This window comes from Dasypus novemcinctus, chromosome 3, assembly GCF_030445035.2.
Source record: "Dasypus novemcinctus isolate mDasNov1 chromosome 3, mDasNov1.1.hap2, whole genome shotgun sequence".
NCBI classification, from domain to species: Eukaryota; Metazoa; Chordata; class Mammalia; order Cingulata; family Dasypodidae; genus Dasypus; species Dasypus novemcinctus.
In genome coordinates, this window is record NC_080675.1 from 135,638,783 (window position 1) to 135,661,566 (window position 22,784).

The 22,784-nt window shown below is 43.9% G+C and overlaps 1 long non-coding RNA gene across 1 annotated transcript in view; it reads right to left on the minus strand.

The window, feature by feature from the left end:
* Positions 1-17,090, minus strand: part of LOC105746314 (uncharacterized) — a 110,642-nt gene extending 93,552 nt beyond the window's left edge. The window contains exon 1 of the long non-coding RNA XR_009185117.1: positions 16,685-17,090. This is a non-coding gene — a long non-coding RNA (uncharacterized lncRNA). The remainder of the gene's footprint in view (positions 1-16,684) is intronic.
* Between the last annotated feature and the right edge of the window lie 5,694 nt (positions 17,091-22,784).

A 22,784-nucleotide genomic window follows, 5' to 3' on the forward strand; every position in this document is an offset into this window, starting at 1 on the left:
GGAGCAGAGGGAATTGGATGGCACTTTTAAGAAAAAAGGCCGGATGAACACTACTATCTATGCCACTTCGTACATTTCCGCCTTATCTGAATATCCCATCTGCCAATCGTGCAAGAAAGAAAAACAAAATAAAAACAACCATGCCTTGTTTAGGTGATTTCATGCTTTTCCCTCCTTCCTGCTTCTCGAGGTAAATCCTAAAAGAGTCAGCACAGCATTTTTCAGAACTGCTAGCACCAATCCTGGGAAGCAGGTACTTCTAGCCGTGCTTTTAAGTGCTCGCATGACTAATGAAGTGTGACATGGCTGAGATTTGCTAGCCTTCTTTTCAGGAGCATACATCCTAGCTGACAAAATACGGCTAAATTTAGGTGCCTTTAGATGACAAGCATCTTCCAAATAAAGGGGGCATCAAAGGCGAAACTGAGCCATAACATGTCTCTGTCCTAACACGGATTTTCCCAAACTCTCATCAGTGCTTCAGCCTCAGCCCAAAGACACATGTGTCTGTGAGCAGGGTCTAAGCTGTGAGGTGACAGTGATGACACAAGCATTAAACAAGGTCTCCTCTTCTGGCCTCCACCCAAGATTCCTTATCAAGGTAGGAGAATGGGTGTGTAGGGAAGGAACAGACGAAGTGGGTATAATGATTATAATACCAGAAAACCACATAACACTGAGTGTGTACCAGCCCATGCCCTTAACACTCTGCTGCCTCCAATAATAACACACCAGACCTGGAAGAGCTCCCAGAGTCACCTTACTTAACCCCCCAACTTTGTGCTTGGGGTAACCAAGGTACATAAAGGGAAAGTGATTTGCCCAGAGTCCCACTGCCAAATGGTGGCCAATCTAGGGCAGGAATGCCCTGCACCCAACTCTCCCTTTACTTATACTGCTCCACAGAAAGATAAATGTGGGAAATCTGCTGGGACATATGGGAGGCACTTTGTGGAGGAGAATCATATGCTGCTAAAGCATTCTGAGAGCTAAAACTGTCTCCCTTCCAGTCCAACGTTTGTGTAGTTGGATCCAAAACATTGTGAATGCAATTGGCATGGATCACAAAGAAGAAACTGGCCCCACCATGGCAGGCAGTGGGCACTGAGTGCATGGTGGGCACTGAGTGTGATAGTGGCTTTTCCGTCAGTTCAGCTAGAGGCACAACAGCAGTCGAGTAAAGACCACCAGCCCTAGGCTCAGACATAGTTTCCACAGAAGCTCAACAGAAGAGAGCCACAGTCTTCTTGGGGTATCAACTATGGAGCATGGAAGTGAAAGAAGATGGAAACTTTCAACCCAGTGCTGGAATTTCAGATCCAGGCACATCCTCCGGGTAGTGGGCATTCCTTGTTGGCACTTGCATCATTCTTGCCCCTTCTATACTCTCTCGGTACCTCAAAGAATGATGGCTGGGAACTATATTTCCCAGACTCATTTGCTGCAGGTTTCCTGACATGGTTTAGATTCCTCCTGTAAGACACATTCACATGAGTTTTAGAAGAGAAGTAGAAGCCATTCTTTCACTGACAGACAATACAGGTGAACACATGCTTTGACCATGTGTTATCACATGGTCCTGCCATATTGTCCTGCCAGTCAAGTGTTGCAGGGCCAGCTGTGAACTCTGTCAGTGGTTTTCTGCAGTTTCTTGACCTCTGGGAGGTGGCAGTAACTACTTGAGTTTGAGAAGCACAGGAAGAATGGTAAAGTTGAAAGCTGGTGGCCTCCCCCTTACTTTCACTTCTTCACCCCAGCCCTTCCATAGCTCTGAAAAGTGCCAAATTCCCTTTGTTAAATCCCTTTCTGTTTGAAGCATCTAGAGTGGCTTCTATTCTCCTGCCTTCACCCTGACTGGTAATGCATTAGCTATATTAAAAATAACAATTTATTGAGTGCTTCCTGTGTGCCTGGACTATGCTAAGCCACACTGCATTTGATGGGCACTACAGGGCTGTTAACATTCTCATTTTACAGACTGAAGAAATGGAGGACTAGACAGATAAGGCAACTTGCCAGGGTTCAGCCAGTTAGAAAGTGGCAAGCTAAGATTAAACCTAGCTGTCTGACTCCAGAATATTCTTAGCAGTTTTGTAAAACTGCTCCCCTTCATTTTAGAATTAAAGTTTACCTCAGAAGAGTAAGCATAAGGCTGTGATCTGGGGTGAGGTGAAAATCAAATAAAAGAGAAAGAAAAAGGACAGTGATTATGGGAATCATTCTTTGCCAACCCCACTCTCTTAACCTGCCTTTCTCTCTACCTGATAAAATTCCACAAATATGTGCCATGCTCCCTTGTACCTGACTCTCTACCTCACATGTGACTGTCATCTCTCCAGAACTCCTTACCATGACCTGTTGTGGATGAGGCCAGTTCAATCTCCTCTGTAAAGCCTTCTTCACTCAACCACCCTATGGCTGCCCCAGTCAGAATAAATGCTCCATGCTCTGCTCCACTGGAAAGTGCTCTTGCCGACCTTGTGGCAGGTAGTTCCATGTACTTTCACCTTCCCTATTGGTTTAGAAATGCCAATTATCACATGGCACTTTTAATTCAGACCACAGAAAGAATTTGAAGATGCCCCTCTAGCTCTTTAATGGGATCTCCATGTCAGAAAAAACTCTGACCATCAGAATTTGACCACACAATTCCCTCAGCTCACTCAGGTATGTGCTCAATTAGCTCTTGGTGTCCTTTAACCAGACATCGGGTAATTGCCTGATAAATACAAAATGGATCTGGATCTATACTGGTAGATTACACTCAACTATTAAGGATCTGACTTCTTTTTTATAAAAATGTCTAGCTCTCACATGGTATATGAATCTTGAATCCTATTCCCACCTGCCAGACAGTCTTTGGGTTTCTCAATGCCAGCACAGTGACCTGCTCATGGTAGATATTTGGGAAATGCCAGTTGAATTGAAATAAAAATGAATTTTGCTAATTTGGAAGAATCCTCAGAAATTAAATGTTCACCAAAATTGACAGTTACCAAAGAAAGCAGGTGTCATCTTTCACCTCAGGGGCAGTAGGTAAGTCAAGGAGGATGAGGACGGTCCAAAAGATACCTTGGAAGATACTTGAGAAGCTGTTTGGCAGTTTGATTAGGAAATTCAGACAAAGCAGATTAGAAAAGATCCAAAAGACAGAAGGAAGATGCATGAAAGAGGCTGGAAGTCGAGACCACATGGGGCTTTATGAAGCTGAAAGGAAGACTCAGGGAAGCAATTGTCAGGGGATAAGTGTCAAGAAAAGGCTTTGTAGGAAAAGCAAAGACACAGGAGGGAAGGGGAGAGGAGAGAGCAAGCTCTCAAAAGATGGAATATAAAATAGAGAAATAGGTCAAATGTTTAGGAAACATTAAAAGGGAACAGAGAGGAATAAAAAAAGAAGAAAGATGATAGAAAAGATGGGGAGAAAGACAAATACAAATTCCACCAGGCATAAAAAGTGGCCAGAAAGATCACTGAAAAATCCTTCATATGTCCAAAATGAGCTAAATCCATACCGGGACATCACTGTCCTTGCTCTGAAATTTTTGACTTTTCAGAGACAGTATTTGCATGATATAGTGGTCAAGTTATGCGAAGGTGAGTGCCAGTAGCAAATACCCCCCAAATCTCATTGGGGATTTATTTCCTGCTCACACCATAAGTTCACTGTGGGTCAACTAATATGCTGCTCAAATTGTCCTCAGGGACCAAGACCAAGGGAGGCTCTGCTTTCCCGAGTCCATAAATACTGAGGAAAGTAAAAGAGAACATGGGGGATCATATACTGGTTCTTAAAGCTTCTCCCTGGGGGTGAAGGATATCATGCCTACTCATATTTCAGTGACCACAAGCAAGCCACAGGCCCATGGCTAACATCACAGGAGTAGAAAGGAATGTTATTCTTACTATATATCTAAAAGAACTAGGGAAAAAAAACGTGATCAGTAGAAGTAATGACTATTATGTAGTAAATCCCCAGGCTCTCTGTTTCCAGCCTTGTGTTTTCTTAATCAGAAGTCATACAGCCATAAAGTGGCAGACCAGGATAGGATCTGGAAAGGTACCTCGCCTAGCTTTCTGAATTTGCTGGTCGGGAAACTGAATTTCAAAGAGATGAAGTGACGTATCGAGGACCACACAGCTGGAGGAATGGCCAGGCCCCTGATCCCCAGTTCCTCCATGCTGCTTGCGCCACACCAGGGCACTTCTATCAGCCTAAGAAGTAGCTATTCCTTTGAACTACCAGATTCATATCATTTTGGAACAAGCTATTAATTACTACTATAAGAAAAAGAATAATTCCTTGCCAAGTACCTTGGTGCTGCCAAGTTCCTTGTACCTTCAATAGTGAACCCCAACCCTATAAATAAATATGAGGCAATTAAGAGTTTGAAACAAGAATTCAGGTAGGAATAAAAAGAAATGTTGGACGATACACATAATCACTTCTTCAAAACACAGAATTATTTTTGGCCTTTAAAGGAGGTATGGGTTTTAAATTATATTTGCATATGTGTAGAATATTTCCAGAAGCATGCCCAAGAAGGTGGTAATGTTGGGAAGGGATCTGCAAACAGGAGAAGACTTACCTGTTCTATTTGCCTTATTATACCATTTGGGTTTTTCTACCACTTGTGTGTTAACTTTTCAATAAAAGTGGCTAATAAAACAATAAAAGAAATAAGATTTTTAAAAGTAACAAATGTCAAAAAATCCTTAATGGGGCTCTGCAATATCTTTTTGAGTAACATGTAGTAGAACAAGATAAGGAGAAAGACTGAAATGGAAGCAGCTGACAGCACTTACCAGCAGGAAGTACATTTTTTAGCAAGTTGCAATATATTTTTATGTCAGACAAGCATAATTTGAAAATCATTAGGTTAGGATAGTCAAGAGCTGGGTTCAAGCACCTCAAAAGTGCTGCATATTTTGCTGTCATTCTGGGGGAGATCCTTGAATCTCTCTGTGGTTAGGGTTTCCTATCTCTTAACAGCCCAAGATTTGGTTTTGCTCTACTGAGTTCTGCCTGCATGGGCTGCTTGGGTTTTGTTAAAGAGCAAGACATGCACTGGAAAGAACATGGGCCTTGGAATCAGACACATTTTGGCTTGTATTCTACACCACTCCCTTAATAACTGTGAGACCGTGAGCAAATTCCATAATCTCTTTCCATTTTTGATGAAATTGGGTAATATGTGCCTTTTAGAATTGTTCCAAAGGTTAAGTAAATGGGAATATAGAGAACTCCTAGCACTTGAGTGACACTAAAAAATTTCAAATTTCCTTTTGAAACCATCTCAACAAACTGACTGAGAAGATCTCAGAGCTAGGAGGAAGGAAATCTAATTTCTGGTGTCTAATTCTTTCCTTGAAGTGAGATTGTGTTGACGAATAAAAAGGGATGGAACAGACCCCGTTGAAGGTGACAGCCCTTCTGGTAATCCGAATCTCTCTTGCTTGACGCATCTGGTGTCTGATCCTAGCCAGTATGTCTCTATAGTGTTAGCTCCACAAGGGGCAGACATCCTAACAATGCAGTATAACAGCAATAATAACAATAATAATAATTTGATGGTTTTCAAAATGCTTTCACATATACCACCTCATTAAATCTCCAAAATAATTTGTGATTCATTCATCCATCTATTCACTCATCTATTCAATAAATTTTTATTGAACATCTATGAGCCAGGCACTAAACTAAGGCCAATGATAAACAAAAACAGTTGTAGTGTTGGCACTTACAAATCTTACAGTTTAAAGCAGGGAGGCAGATATTAATCCAACCATTATGCAAATAAATAAAAATTATAATTATGATGAGCGTTTTCCAGGCTTAGGGAACAGTGTGTGCAAAGACCCTGTGGCAGGAAGGGAGGGGATCATATATTAGGGAACGGGAAGATTCCAGACAAATAGGACAAATAGGACAAAGTGACTCAGAGCAGGTGACCCTGGAGAGAAGGGGGATGGGTGGGTAAGGCTCTGCCAGGCAAGGGGAGGTTTCCTTAAGAACCACCAGAGAATTAGCATCTGCCAAACTTGGCCAGGGACTGATTTAGAGAGCTGAACTGATGAGGTCCTCTAGTGAGTATGCATGTTATAAGCAGGTGGAGGAGAAGTGGGTGGGCCTGGTAGATGTGTGTAAAATCATCTGTCCTTCCTGAGTGGAATTCAAAAAGCCGGAGAGAGCGGTCTGTTTGAGTCTTCAAAAAACTTTGTGAAGGAGGCATGAGGGAGGAGAAAGGACAAGGTTCATGGGTAAATCAACTGGCTAGAGCATGGCTCTACATGGCTTTGGAGAAGAGTGACATGGGGCTTTCCTTTAATAAGAAATTCATGGTTTTAGTCTTTTCCTTGGCGCCCTCATCTTCTCTTGGTTCACTTTTCTCCTAGGCCCACAGTTGCCTGGCCTCATTATTGTTGAAGGCCTTTGTAAATTGTCCCAGCCCACGGAGATCAGATGGCAAACTGATGGGTTTGCTTGGTTTGGCATGTGGGGTACCAGGCAAATTCAAGACCATTGCAATCTCTCAACACTTTCTAGGGGAGGTTGGGCTATTGATTCTCCAATAGTAGACTAGACAGTGGCTTTCAATGCTGGTTCCACATTAGTATTAGCTGGTAACAATTAAAGAAACTCATGACTGGGCTACACCAGCTAAGTCAGACTCTCTGGGGTGAGGGCAGAGCATGGGTGACTCTCCACAGCCCCGCCTCTCCCCCCACCATGACACAGCGGTGCAGCCAGGGTGGGGAACCACTCGTGCAGAGAAAGCAGACCTATCCAAGACCCCATTATTGGCTATATTGGGGAAGTCTCTCCCTGTCTCTGGACTACAAAGGTTCCTACCTGTACCCTTGTAGAGCTGTTCAATGATCTCTAAGATCCCCGCCAGCTCTAACCATCTAGAATTCTAATTCCACTTCAGGTAGCATGGCTGTATCCGCAGTGAGTCCTATCCCTGCTGAGGTCTATTGTGCCCTCCCTCAACTTCATCTCCCATTTTGAACACACGGACAGGGCACCAGGCCAGAAGACAGGAGATCAGCCTTCCAGTTCCCACTTAGAAGATATTAGCCGACCCACATAGGAAAAGTCACGCAAACTCTCTAGACCTCAGTTTGCCTCATCTGTTAGATGATACTAATATTAACCAATCTCAGTTCCAAAGGCAGGCCCTCCAGGCCCTCCCACCTCTAAGAGGCTGTGAGCATCCCAGGCTCAATCAGGGAACATCGTTTAAAGAAGTACAAGCAAAAACGTGCAAATCAGTATTCCCACTCTGGGCCATGGGCAACTTAGGAACAAAGACCCTCTTAGTTCATTTTGTTTCCTATCAGCACCTAGTATGGTACCTGGACCATAGTTCAGGAGTTTCTATGTATTATGTTTTGCAATTCCAGAAGCTGCCCCAGATGGATGTCAGTCCATTTGAAGTAGCATATACTTGTGACTAAGAATTGAAGAGCAGGTGCTCCTAGGTACCTAACCACCCCCAGAGGACATGCCCAGGGACTCCAGCTTACTTCATGACTTTAAATCATGACAATGGGATACAGAAAGACAAGTCCATTTCTGGAGAAAAAGTCAGGTGGGTTCCAAAACAGTTAGATGGTCTTCCACTTTATCCTTCTGCTGGAAATGCCTTGTGTCAGCAAACATTATTGAATGCTTACTATGTACTAGGCACTGTGCAAGGACCAGAGCATTCAATGTCAAACTAGGCACAGCCATGCCCTGGAGGAGCTCATGGTATAGTGGGCACAGGAAAAAGGCTTCATTGCTGAGAAATCAAAGTCTCATCCAAGTTAGCTTACCTGCAGGGCAGTTCAGGTGGCTTTCCAGGAGAGCAGAGGCCTTCCTTGTGTCCTTCCCAAGTCTGATACACAATGATAGAGCAGCAGATGACAGAGCGATCTGGAGTACCTGACCTACTTGCCAAAGCGGCACGAGGAAAAGTCGCCACAGTGGAGGAGCCCGCGGTACCAGGCAGCACAGGACCCCACCCGTGACCTACAGGGTACCACGAAAGCAAGCCGGTTCCAGCTCCCTGCCCAGGTTGCCTCCAAACCACCAGAGATATCCTAAGTATCTCTTTAAAAAGGACCACTCAGAATTCCAGAATGGCTTGTCCCGTTGCCCCAGAATGCTGGCAGATGTCCCAGTTGTTTGTGGGCTTAGGATTTCTCTACTTTGGGAAGAAATACCTCCAAGTGTGCAGGGTACAGGACACAGATGGGCTGCGCCTCCAGCCTGCTGACCTCTGGCTGTCAAATGCAAGGGAAACAGGCTCCTTGCATAGCAGCTCCTACGTGTCTGAAAAGCAATCATCATGCTCCTTCCGGGGGTGGCCTTTGGGGAGGTCAGCATTTGCTTCCAGAGTTTCTCTCCCCTCCCTGATTTCTCACTATTACAGGGATACATACATCCAGGATGACCGAACCTAACTTAGGGCCGAGCAACATTCCTTCTGAGATTTAGAGTCTTTTAGGAGCTTTTGGCTCGATCCCCATTTTTGGGTTTAAAACTCAAATTACATCTACTTCATTCCTCAATAGAAAGACTCTGCTGGCCAGAGGGAATAATACATTATATAAATTACCCAATTAATTGCAACAGTAAACAATTAAGCTGGTGGGGATAGTCGGCATTCTACCTTCTTTTTGGAGAGATGTTTTAGGACATACATAATGCTGTTGCTGATTTTATTATTGATGTTGTTGTCGATGTTGTTTAAACTTATTATCAGCCCCTAGAGAGCGGCATTTACTGGGCTACTTCATAGTGAAATAAAGCTGATTTGAAATATAGTTCTTTGAAAAGTCTGCAGCACTAAAATTTCTCAGTGTTGTTTTATTCAGCATGTGTAATGTTTTGCAGAAGAGGTGGGGGACAATATTGGGTGCCTCTTGCTTGTGAGTAGGCTTAGTAGCATCTCTTACTCACTGAATGCAACCTGTGAGCACAGTACTAGGCACGTCACACGTTATTTTATTTGCCTTCACACCCTTCAAAACCCGAGACTCAAAGAATCTGAGGCCTGCCTGTTCCACACACACAGGATCCAGCTAATTCTGAATTTTGCTTTAAGAACTAGAATTTGGAGACCTGCTTACCTTTTTCTGGTGATCAACTGTCAGTCTATCCTGGATTCCTTTTCACTGCTTTGGAGGATAAAGTGAGGCCCTGAGCAGTGATGGTAGAGATACTACTACTTAATATTTCTTTTCCTTTTTTTAAAAAAGATTTATTTATTTATTTTATTTCATTTATTTATTCTCCTCCCCCTTGTTGTTTGCACTCGCTCTCTGCCATCAGTTCTCCACGGCAGCGCTGGCCAGTTTGCCTCCACCGGAGGCCCCGGAAATCGAATCAGGGGCCTCTCATGTGGTAGATGGGAGCCCAATCACCTGAGCCACAGCCGCCTCCCCAATACTTACTATTTCTAAAGAGGTTATATGTGCCAGGAGTTTTTTACTTGTATTTTCAGTAACTATCACAAATTTTCTAAGGTATATATAATGATATCCATTTTATAAATGCAAAACTAAGTTTCAAAAAGTTATCAAAGTCATCCAAGTCTGAGAGTGGATTTGAACCCAAGACTACCCACTCTAAAATCTAAACTTTTTCTGATATTCCATGAGTCAGGGAAAGGCCAGAGCAAGTGGTCTTGTTGATGACAGGAACCAGAGACCAGATTCTGGCCCAGTGGATCAGGGTCAAGGACAGGTCTCCTGTCCTTTCAGAGGCAGATAAAGCCGGTGAAGATGACTTCAGTCAGTAGAAAATCACCAGCATTTATACGGCAGCATCGACGTCCTGGGGCGGATGTGTGGTTAAGGTAATGGGCTGCAGTACTGCAACCTCGGAAATCCAGGGCTGAAAGATTCTGAGCTCCTGTCTAAGATAATTCCTCAGTTTAGAGCTAAGAAAAGAGGAGACGCGACAGGGCAGGGGCCTGCTCAAGACCCTACAGCTGCGTGTGGTGGAGCCAGGATCAGGATCCAGTTGTCTCATCCTAGGCTGGTGTCCTCCCTCGCCCATACGACCCAGGGCTGAGCACGTAAGAAGCAAGTCCAGCACAGCCTCTATTCTTTATAGGCATTGTCACAAACATGGAGACCAAGCAAGGAACACACGGGATACAGCATTCCTGTGGACCGTGGAAAGGAGCCTGCCTTACAGATGAGGGGCAAGGGTCCTGAGATGGGAAGGGAGCTTCCCTACCACCTTCAGTGTGCTGGTAGCAGAACGAGAACTAAAATCCACGTTCCCCAGCTCTTAGTCCCCGGCTCTTTCCCCTCGGTTATTCTTCTTAAGCCCACTCCCCTATTGCCAAAAATACAGGTGGCCTTGGGCTCGACAAGATATTATGAAAAAATAATCCTTGCCAAATATCAACCAATAAGGCCTTAAAGAAACACGACAGCTCCAGTGGTATTTGCATTCTAATAGAAGGTCTGTAGAAGAGGAGGCTTCAGTATCTAAAAGAATGAATTCTGAATGATGAGAAATAAACAATAGAATAATGAAGTAATTAAATTCAGGGCAACATTTATTTGCTTATTGACATTTTATTTTATATATGCATTGAGTGTATGTTGGGCATGAAAATAACAATTACTGTGCTTATAATAATAATAACTATCACTTATTGGCCACCATTTTTTATGCATTATCCCATTTAGTCCTTAAAACAATCTGGTAAGTAAATCTCTTCATCTCTGAGGCTTAGAATGCTAACTGCCACTCTCAATATCTTTTCTTCCCTTCCTTCTAGTAAAAGAAACATGATTTCCAGTTAAATATATTTTTGCCCACTCAGTTAAATGCATTTCCCCAATATTTTTTATATATTTATCCATATAACTAAGTTCTAGCTAATGAGATGTAAGCAGAATTTTCATATGAATCTTATAGGAAGTCTCCTTAAATGGAGGGAATATGTCTTTTTCTTTGCTTCCTTCTTCTGTTCTGCTTCTTAGAACACACATGTGATGGCTGGAGCTCTAGTTGCCATTTTGAACCATGAGGATAATGGCGACCTCTAGGGGTGGTTGAGCAGAGATTTGTAAAGATTCAGAATCCCTGAGCATTTCTTGGAGCTACCGTACCATTGCACATACTCTGAACATCTTTTATGTGAAAAAAGTAAACTTATTTAAGTCATGAAACTTTGGACCTTTTATTATATGTCACCAACACTCTTAACTGATATAATCCCCATTTTGTAAATGAGGAAAAGAGGCTTAGAGAAGTTAAGGAACTCCTGTTTCTGTGGCAGATATGAAGCTATGTATATAAAACAAAAACCTATTTCATTTTTCTCCTGGAAACACAAGAAACTGCATTTCTCTAGTAACCTAGAGGTTACTAGAGTTCTGGCAAATGAAATATGAGTGGGAGTAACATATGCCACTTCCAGGCTGAGGCATAAAACCCCCTCCATGATCCTCCACGCTTGCTCTTTCCATTGTTAGTGATTTTCCAGGTTCTGAGATTTGGAATGACTGGTGAGCCAAAACCACAGCAGGCCCTGTAGACCTACAACTTTCTGTGACATTATAGAGGAATAAACCTTTAGGGTGTTAAGGCACTGAGATTGTGAGGGTGTTGGTTATTACAGCTTGTGTTGTTTATCTTGACTAATTAAACTTCACTCAACTAGTGAGAAAAGCTGGAATTTGATCTCTTAGACTGTCTGGCTCTAAAGTGCATGCTTTGGCCCCTTCCCTGAGGGACTTCACAGTGTGTCATAATAGGTACATAGGATGAAGAGTGGCATAAAGGAGTCAGTGGCCAAGTCAGATGACTTGAGAAAGTCTCACTAGGAGTGGAGGATGGCAACATTTTACCAGATACGTTGGGATATAAAGAAACTTACAGCAAAGCTTCCTCCCTCCATTATCTTATAACCAGGCTGTGGAAGCAGAACAACCGTCAATAAAACAGATGCAATAGTAGAAGGCAGTAGAGTATGCGATTAAGAGATAGACTAAGTGACACAAACACTGAGAGCCTCTCAAGAGCTGAGAAGGAGGGTGAAATCCCGAGTAGTCAGAGAAGGCTTCGTGGAAGAGATTGGCTCCAAGCCAGGTCTGGAAGACATAGGATTTAGGCTGATGAAGGAAGATACAGGAAGCATTGCAAGGGAGAGAAACAGAAAGAGAAAAGGAACAGGTGAAATTGTTCCTTTAACAAACATGAAGCCCTTACAATGTGGCAGGCAGTTACCTGAAACATGAAACACAAAGATACGTCAGACCTGGCTCCTGCCCTCCAGGAGTCTGCAGTCTGGAGGGAGTGAGAATCAGTGCAGAGTGTAAGTGCCATCAGAGGCTTGTGCAAAGTGCAGTGGGATTCAGAGGATGGAGGAGAGCAACAAGGACTTGGGCGAGGTTGGCCGAAGCAGGGGCCTTAAATGAAGAGCAGTACTTCTCCAGGCTAAGGTGCAGGCAGAGAAGATCTTTCCAAACACAGTAAATGGTTTAAAAAAAAAAGAGAGACACTATAAATGCTGATGAGGATGGATATAGAGCAAATGGGATTCTTATACACTGTCCACTGCTGGTGGAAATGCAAAATGCTACGGTCACTTTTGAAACGAGTTTGACACTTCGTTATAAATTTGAATATACACTGAACATATGGCCCAGCAATTCCACTCCTAGGTCCAAGAGAAATGAAAACTTATGCCCACTTACGAAAACCTCTATATGAATATTTATGGCAACTTTATTCAAAATCACCCCAAACTGGAAGCAACCCAAATGTCCATCATCTTGTGAATGGATAACCATTTGTGGAACAGCTAGGCAATGAAATACTACTCAGCAACAAAAAGGAACAAGCTACTGATACGTTCAGCACCATGGGTAAATCTCAGTTTTTTTGCTACATGAAAGAACCCAGACTCAAAAAGGCTACAGATGGTGTGATTCCATTTATATGGGGCTCTGGAAATGGCAGAACTATTGAGACAGGAAACAGCGCCGTAGTTGCCAGGGGCAGAAGTAGCGGAAAAGGATTGACTACCAAGGGGCCTGAGAGCACATTTTAAGGTTTTAGAAAACTTCTGTGTCTGGATGTTGTTTGCAGTCTCAAAAATCAGAGAACTGCTCATTTAATGGGGGAGGTTTACTCGCTATAAATCATTGCTCAGTAATTCTGTCTTAAAAACAAAACAAAGAACAGTGCAGAGGGACACAGCTTCTGTGGCGGCAGAGCGGGTGCTTGACACCCGGTTCTGGAGGTCCAGGCCAGGCCTTCTCAGGCTCGGCCGAGCTGACTCCCCTGAGCTGTCAGACAGCGGGGCCTGCGCGGTTCCATAGAGGAGGGGTCAGGCTGACCAGCTGACAGGAAGGGGGCGCACACAGGGAACTTAGTCGAAGCTGCCTCGTATGCAAGCCAGTTGTTCTTACACAGGTGGCACAACACAGGCCAATAAAAATAGCAAACGCTCCTGAATAAGCCTTACTCATACTGTAGACAGGATTGAGAAATTGTCAGTTGTCCAAGTCAAATTGTATATTTTTAAATGTGGCGTGCCCTGGGGACGGTTAGCCCCCCTATATTTCCCTCATGCAAGTTACCTTCTGCAGAATTCATCTAAAGAAGAAATGAATCGTCTTTCCTGAGAAAGCAAGGATCTTAACGTCTTGCTGCCCTCCTCATGCAAACTGCTCAGGGAGGTGGCTCTCTCGGGGCAGGTACCCCAAGCGCGAATGTGTGCAGTACCAGTGTTCAAACGATCCGCGCTGGCCCAGCCCTCGAGCGGGCGCAGAGGGGGGTTGCCTCCAACACAGAGCACGTCACGTTGCTAGTGGGAGTCTCAGGAAATGTCCCTTTCCTCCTAAGACAGCTGAGGGAAATATTTTACAAACTGAAATGTGTTTTCCCAGAAGGGACCATTTCTTCATCTCATTTGATTATCCATGAGATTTTAAGCACCGTAGTTTAAAGGGCTTTCACCAGAATAGATTTTTGAATCAAATGGCTATGAAATCCCAATGGGCCCCCAACTGCTTTACTTCAGTAGCACACCAGGAAAAACTGGAATTAAAATGGAACCAGAGAAGATGATCTATGCAAAGATAAAGCCAGCTGAAAAGGTAAAAATAAATGCGAACAAATCAGCCACATAGTAGAACATGCACAGCTCCAGGAAAATATCAATTAAAAGTATTAGCTGCAAATATTTCCTGAGGAACTCACACTAAAATCTCCCACTGTGTCTCTCTTACTATTTACCTAGGTGTTTTAATTTGCACCAAATGCCAAATTCTTTCCCTCATAGTTTTGGTTTCCCATTTGCTTTATTCTCCTCTAGGCAGAATAATGACTCGATGTTTTAAAAACATATGACTGTTTTGACAACTTAGAATAAAATAAGTGAGTTACCTCGTTATGACTAAGGAACCCTATAATTTGGTAATTTGGCTCTCAGCTACCTTCGATAAGAATTCAGCTTAGCTGAGCACCAACCACGTGGCAGCCATCGTGCTTGGTACTATGGTCAGAAAGAGGAATAAAGGCACAGTGCTGTTTGCAGAAGCTCGTTGTCTAGAAGAGAGTACAGACCTGCAAGCAAATGGCAATGCATCATAATGAGCAAAGGCACAGTATATGGAGGAGGAAACGAGTGCCCTGTCTGTAAGGGGTCTTAGAAGCTGTATGCTAAGCCTACCATTTGGAGGGTGAATAGTAATTCCTCAAGTAAACAAGGATGGAAGGGCATTCCAGACATAGGAAATAGCATGTGGGAAGGGTGAGAAATGTTGGCAGCATACTGCATTTCAGGGACCCCCAAGAACTTACACATTGCAGGATCACTAAGGCTAAGGTAGAAGTGTGAGAAGTAAGCATAGGCCAGGGCACAAAGAACTCTGTCTTTGGTGCCAAGGAGTTTGGACTCCCCTAGTAGGTAAAGGAGGGAGGGTCTCCCGGGTAAGAGTTCTAAGCAGAGGACAGACAGAATCATATGTCTGTTTTGGAAATACCACTTTGTCAGCAAAAGAAATGCTAGAGCCTCAGGAAAGGCCCATGGCAAAGGAATAGGAAGAAGAAGATTCATTGATATCAAAGAGCTAGAGTCAGCAAACCTTGGTGCCTGGGTGGTAGTGTGGGATGATAAGGGTAAAGAGAGAGAGAAGGTAGGTAAGTGCCTTTGATGGTGCCACCCAAAAAGATTGAGAACACAGAGGGAGGTAAAGGGTGGGAGTGGAAGAGATGATCTGCTCAGTGTGGGACAAACTGAGTTTTCTATCCAGGTGGAGTTATTCCAGAGGTGGTTCTTAAAAACCCAAGAGTAAGAAACCACCCAGGAAGAAGGTGGGGAGAGCAGAAGATGATGGCAGACCCTGGAGAATACCAGCAGCATGCCATGGGCAAGTAGAGGAGGCAACTCCAGGCAGGATCCCAGAACAAGAGCAAGGGTCCAAATTAGTGATTTTCAGAGTCTCTTTAGCTGATTGCTTAGCCCTTTTATCAAACAAAATCTCTGATGAATTCCAAGATATGAAACAGAAGTTGAGCTGCTTACCTTGAAGCATCTCCACCAGTCCTGAGACCCTCCTCTAAATATTTGGCCCACAGAATACAGCCTGCAAAGCACAGGGCTGAAAGATGCTATGAGAGCCAGGGAGCACAGGCACTCCTTCTCAGCAGCAGCAGGTCTGAGGCACGGACCTCCCCAAAAGATGGTAAAGAAAAATGAAAACTGTATAGTGTAGTGAGGACATTGCAAAATAAGAGGGACAGATCTGGATTTGGGTTCCTTCCGTACTTGGTGAGTCTGAGCAGAGAGCACAAACTGATAACAGGGGAAGGGCCACCTCTCACCTTCCACCAAAGAAATGGGAGATCCAGTGTCAGTGAATTGATTAGTTAGTCAAGTGAGTTGCCCCACGTCATAAACTAGAGAGTGGCTGAGTGAGGACCAAGCTTCTAGTCTAGTATTATTATTCCTTTATTCACCCCATTCCAATTTCTCTGGAACCCAATGTGGAGCTGAAACCCAAGCCTGACACAAAACAAGCTCTTCAGAGGTGGGAGCTACAGCCTTTAACTCCCATAGCACAGTGCTGGGCTCACTGGAAGAGGTGACTGAATACTTCCTTCACAGATGGCAGAGCACATCTGGAAAATACATTGGGAACTTGGAACACTCCTTAGAACAGGGGGCCTTCAGACCAGAGAGAATAGCTTCACTTATTCAGCATTAACCACTTAGAACAGCTCCTTAAATCATGGTAGATGGCTCTGGAGGAATAATGAATCTTCTGCCTGACAGATGGCAATGCCAGCTGGGAAATGATTGCAGGTGATCATCCCAATAGCACATGAGATGCCAGCCTTCCTTACATTCAACAACTCCAAGAAAATCTCCTGAGAATATCTGTGCCAAGATGGCAGGACCAGCTATGAGACCAAAGTGACAGCTAGAGCTCTAAGCAAGTTGAGGTAGGGGCACGTAGCTGGAAATGAAGGCTCAAGGATGACACTCCCGTCCCCTTACATGCCATGCGGCTTCTCCTTGCTAAAATGCCCTAGAGGAGTCAGACACAGTGTAAGAATTCTTGGAAATAGGAGGTAAAACTTGAAAGATTTATTATCTGCCAACCTCAAGGGCCAGTCTGAGACAGATACTGGAAAAGGAAGGAGGAGCAGGCAGCAATTTACCTTTTAATTTATCTTGCTCTTCTGGATGAGATTAACGTCTGGCTTGCAGCAGCACAATTCACCTCTAAGTTTGCTGTTGGCAAAGTTAGTGACTTATTGCTTGTTCTAGCTTTGCCACCACGAAGAGTTTTTCTCCATGTATGTGATTGTGTTTCCTTATACATGGAATGAAGGTGAGGAGTTAAATCTGACATAGAATCCCCCACTTGAATAGAGTCTTGAAACAGACTGTGGCGATAAGACAGGGTAAGTACATAACTCAGGTTTTCATCCAAAGTAATCCAAGTCTCCTCTTTGTCCAGAAGTAGTGTCAGAGGTAATTTGAGCAGGCAGGGTGAAATTATCCAAAGCACAATTTGGCTTGGGAGAAGGAAGTTCCACTCCCAATGTTCCCAAGCATCATATGAGGAGTCTGAAGATCAAACATAAAACAGAAGCTTAAGATTACTCAACCTCCGAAAGTCCCGGCAAGTAACCTAAATGAGTTGATGTTTTCCTAATGCTGTTCTGGAATCCCGTTACAGGAACAGAATGTCCCACAAGATTCCAGGAATTTCTATAGCTGCCACACAAGCACCAATAATTTTCTCAGTACTTCAGTCTTCTTTTTTTCATTGTTGTGATAGTCTGTGGGGATGGCTTGTTGCTAGCTTCTTAAGATAAAATAACAATGGACTGAAAACAAAAGGGGACTCTCACAACCCACCATGGGAACACGTCTCAGTGAGGGTTGTATGGGTCTTAGATTTTTGGGATAGTCCAACAAGTCACCCTTTTGGGGAAACCAAAGGACAGAAAAAGGCAGATACAACCCAAGGATGGAATTACGTTTTATAGTACTCATTGTGGTAGAGAGGCAATTATCAGCAACCAGGGCATAATATTGGAATGTGAAGAGAAACCAGACAGACGGGGAAGAGGCAGCAACACTTGGGCTATCTGCCTTCTAACTGAGGCATCCTTATGGCCAGTTCTCAGGAGCAAGCGATGGCTGGAGTGCCTGGAGACTGGACCAAGTCCAACCAGACCAGGCCTCAGGCAGTGCTTCTGGACTTGGTCTCAGCAAGGATGCAAAAGTTACATACTAATAGAATCCAGCTGGTCTACTTACTTGCTTCCTCCTTGGAGCCACTCAGAGTCCTTCTCCACATCATAGAGGCTGTGTAACAATAGCTAATAATAATAGCCACCTTTTTGGAGCATTATTCTGACATTTCTATATAGTCACCAATTCTTCAATTTATTCATCACTCCAATCTTATTACATGGGTATTATTTTCGGCTCCATTTTATAGATAAGAAAACAGAGGCTCAGAAGCATCAGATAACTTTCCCAGAGTCACACAAGTTGTAGGCAGTCTTCACACACAGGCCATGCTGACTCTACACCCTGCACTCTCTGTACTCTAGAAGGTGTGGGATAGAACACCTGGCTTAGGACACATCTCCAATGGGCCAGTTTTCAAGTGTTCTTCTGGGGCTTGCCAGTCACCCCAATCTACTTGTTTCACCTTGCTTGACTTTCCAACCATGACAATCCCACTGACCCACAGAAAGGCTAATAGGCAAGGCCCTTTGTGGTGTGACTGGCATTAAGGATGAACCATGGAGGACCTGGGCATCCTTTCTGTTGAACAGTTGAATACCATTAGTTGATTCAGAATAGTTTCTGAATCATAAGACCCAATCCAATACATCATGTATAAAGAGGGGAGGAAAATTTAACAAAGGGAAATTGTACATTTGGCAAAGCTAGAGAAAACCAGGCAGAAAACGGATCTACCCTAACAGATCAGGCATGAAAATCTGAAGGTGCTTGAGGTGAGTATTAAACGTACCTTTTTTATGTTTGTGTGATTTTAGTGACTATACAATCTGATATACTATTTTTATCAAGCTTCATAAATGAAGGGTGTATTTCATCCTATACCTTCACTTTTCCAGCTTATCTAGTGATTTCTTTCATATTATTATAATTAATCATGTATGAGTCTGTCTCCTGAGATCAGAGGCTGACTTTTTAAATCTGTTTCCCCTTGGCCCTGGCCCAGCCCTGAACTTCAAGTGTAGGTTATCTTCAGTACATCTTTGTTCAAAATATGAGCAAAGGGATGAAAAAGAGAGTAGGTAATGAATTTTATTTGTGGGATGAGTTGTTCATGTTTATATTTTATTTTAAAATATAAAACTTAAAATTGTCTGTCTTTCCCTTAAAGAGAAGCAGCTGCCTGTGAAATCCTGCTGTTGGTTAATTTTAGCATCTCCAGCTTAGGCTGAGGCACTCTTGCTTTAGCTGGTGTGAGGTGCAGAGTCACTGTGACTCTCTTGCCTCCTTTTGGTGATCAGTGCTGATCATTCCCTCTCCAGGTCTCCTTTCCACCAGAGAAGTGAGAACTGTCCTATCACTATAACTGTAAAACAGTCCCCCACACCCAAGCCCAGGCTGTTGCTTGCCCCTTAGAAATTTACTTGGCCCAAAGAAGACCTCATTTTCTTAAACACATGCTAAATATTCCCATACACCTTATAAAGTTCTCCCATCAGATGGTAAAATACGAAACATGTGGGTCCTGGGGCCCAGAGGTACCAAACCTTCCCCCAATTAAATAAAATACTTTAAAGGCAGCAGTGGAAACTTACCCATACCCTCCAAACATCTGGCCCACGTCCCCATTGATGGCATGCTCTCTACTTCACTCCATGGCAAACCACATGGGAGGGCACTGGCTCTTACCCCTGCAGGCTAATTTCTTTTGGAGAAGGAAATGCCAAGGTCTGAACTCAGGGGAGAAGGGGACAGAGGTTCAAGTGGGCTCCCTGGGGCCACAGAACTGTGAAAACTGTGAAAACAGCCTTCTGTAAGCCTATTACCCTTGATTCACTGCTTTGGACCAAGGTTCTTGTCCTGAAAAGGATCCTGATGCAATGTATTACCTTGACACAACACTAACTCATGGACCCTTGCTCTTTTACACATTGATTTGAAAGGCAGTATGGACCAGGCTGCCTGTTTTCAAATATTGACTCAACCACATACTAGCTGTGTAATCTTGGGCTTAGTCTCTTTGTGCCTCAGTTTCTTTATCTGCAAATTAGGGGTGCTGATGCTAATAATAGAACCTATCATAAGTTAGTTATGGTGATTAACTGAATGGGTACCTATAAGACCTTAGAACCATGTACTGGCCAATTTAAAACTACTTTACTTTCTGGCACTCAGGGTTATTTTTTAAAAATGGGGAAGCAGATGTGACTCAAGCAATCGGGCTCCCATCTATCAAATAGGAGGTCCAGGGTTTGAAGACTAGGGCCTCCTGGTGAAGGCAAGCTGGCCCATGTGGTGAGCTGGCCACACAGAGTGCTGGCCTACGCAGAGTATTGCCCCATGTGGGAGTGCTGTCCCACGTAAGAATGCTGCCCTGTGCAGGAGTGCTGGCCCACGCAGAGAGCTGGCGCAGCAAGATGATGCAACAAAAAGAGACACAGAGGAGAGACAATGAGAGATGCTGCAGATCAGGGAGCTGAAGTGGTGCAAGAGAATGATCACCTCTCTCCTACTCCGGAAGGTCAGGATCAGTTCCCAGAGCCACCTAATGAGAATACAGGCAGGCACAGAAGAACACACAGTGAATGGACACAGAGTGCAGACAACGGGGGGTGGAGGGGAGGTTTAAAACAAATAAATCTTAAAAAAAAAAAAAAAGCATAAGACATAAGACTCACCCCCAAGAAATTTAAATTCTTCTAAGAGAAATAAGATATACACATTCAGATCTTAAAATGTTTGGTCCAAAGTCGGAAGTACTATGAGAGAGGTGCACGGAAGTATTATGGGAGTTCTGAGGAGGAGTCATGTCTTCCACAATCATAAAGGTGGTGGGGTAGGGGTTGGGAAAACTGTTTGGAGGAGATGGCAGTGGAATTGGGTCTTAAAAAGTGGATATGGGCGGCGGACTTGGCCCAGTGGTTAGGGCGTCCATCTCCTACATGGGAGGTCCGCGGTTCAAACCCTGGGCCTCCTTGACCCGTGTGGAGCTGGCCCATGAGCAGTGCTGATGCATGCTAGGAGTGCCCTGCCACACAGGGGTGTCCCCTATGTAGGGGAGCCCCACACGCAAGGAGTGCGCTCTGTAAGGAGAACCGCCCAGCGCGAAAGAAAGTGCAGCCTGCCCAGGAATGGTGCTGCACACACAGAGAGCTGACACAAGATGACGCAACAAAAAGAAACACAGATTCCCATGCCGCTGACAGCAACAGAAGCGGACAAAGAAGAACACGCAGCAAATAGACACAGAGAACAACCGGGGTGGGGTGGAAGGGGAGAGAAATAAATAAATAAATAAATCTTTAAAAAAAAAGTGGATATGAATTGTATATGCAGATTTGGAAACTCTGGGCATTTCACAGAAGAGTATACAGCCAAAAGCAAAGAGGTAGAAGAACCTGAATTATTTGAGGGGAAGAAGAAATAGTTTGCTTAGTTAATGCAAGGGAACCTCTTAAAAATAACAGTGCTTCAGACCCCAGCACATCCACCTAGATTCTAATTTATTTCATCTCAGTTAGGGTCTGCACATTAGTAAAGCAGTGCTATGTTGGCTGCCAAACAGAGGTCTTGCTAGAGAGATGTTTAGGAGTTAGAAAGTAAAAGGCCTTTAGGTCTGGGTGGGAGAGAGAGAAGTAGAAGTTTCTGGCATGTCTCTGCAGCCTCAGGCATGGAAGACTGAGAATCAAGAGGGCCACCCAGTTAGGGTACAGAGGAAGAAGCAAAAGAACAGGGATTACGGTGGGACTCTGTGGTCCTCCTCGACAACCCATAATAGCTTTACCATGCACATTTTTTAATTAAAATACTTTTAATGGTATTTTACTCCATCTGGAGATCATAAGTGCCGCAATACTAAGTAGCATCCCTCTTTTTGGTTCTGAACCTGCCTCGGTGTCCTCTCAGTCCCAGTTCTTTCCCTTCTGACTCCTTAATACCTCTTTACGGATTTCACAGGTGATACCCTGGATGAACAAAGCCTGCCTTTGTCAGGTACATCCATGCTCATCTGCTCCAATCTCTTTCTGCCTTAGGAGACAACTGACACAGCCCTCTTCTGCCTCAGTTTTTCCACATCTAAGCTTCCTCTTTTTGAGTCAGCCTCCTATTCCTTGAATCATTTCCACACTCTTTCTCTGTATCTTCTCCAGCTCATCGTTTCCTTCTGGAGACATGAAGGCCTGAATCAGCATTCCAGCTACCCAGGTGTGCCTTACCTGTGGTTCCACACACAGTCCCTGCTCCACTAAACAAAGGGCTGTCCCCTTCTCACTGAAACCTGCCTCCTTACGAGACCTGATTCATCAGCTTTTCCACCCATTTTATTATTACATACACACGTACACGCATGTAATAATTTGCTCCAGATGAAAACCAAGTACTTGTTATACTTAAAATGCAAATTTTGACTCAGATTAAAAAGGCTTATTTTGAACCAAGTAGAAAGATGTCCTGTCTTCAAGACATAAGAGGCTTCCTTTGATTTCATTTTCCTTGGCCCCCATCTATCTGAACCTTGCTTAGCAAATAAAGTTCTGCAGAAGAGAAGGGGCTGGGATGGCATCACTCACATCCTCAAAGAACAGAGGAACATTTTTAGCACAAGGCACAGTCATACCCGTTTGCTACCGCTTCGGTAAAATGACATGCACTGTACAAAAATGACATCTGCTATCTATTCTTAAGTACCTCACAAAATACAGAGATTTTATACATAAATCTTTAACGGAGGACGAACAATGAGCAGGAGCTCAGTGGCCCTCTGTTTCCAGTCACCCTGGGTGTGGCGGCCGTAGGCTCAAGGTCAGGAAAATGCCTGGCCCTGCAGCCTCGGCTACAGAGGAGGCCAGGAGCTGCAGCCCCTTCCCGTACTCACCCAAGCCCACTGCTTTTAAACTGTTGTTTTTTCCCCCCTCATTTCAGAATTATCTGAAGACCAATTGGTTCCAGGCAGCTCTTTCTGTATATTAATTTTTAATTGGAGAAATAGCAATTAGATGGCTGCATTGATTGCCAGTTCCCGTAATCTTTTTTAATTTGAGATAACAATCTATT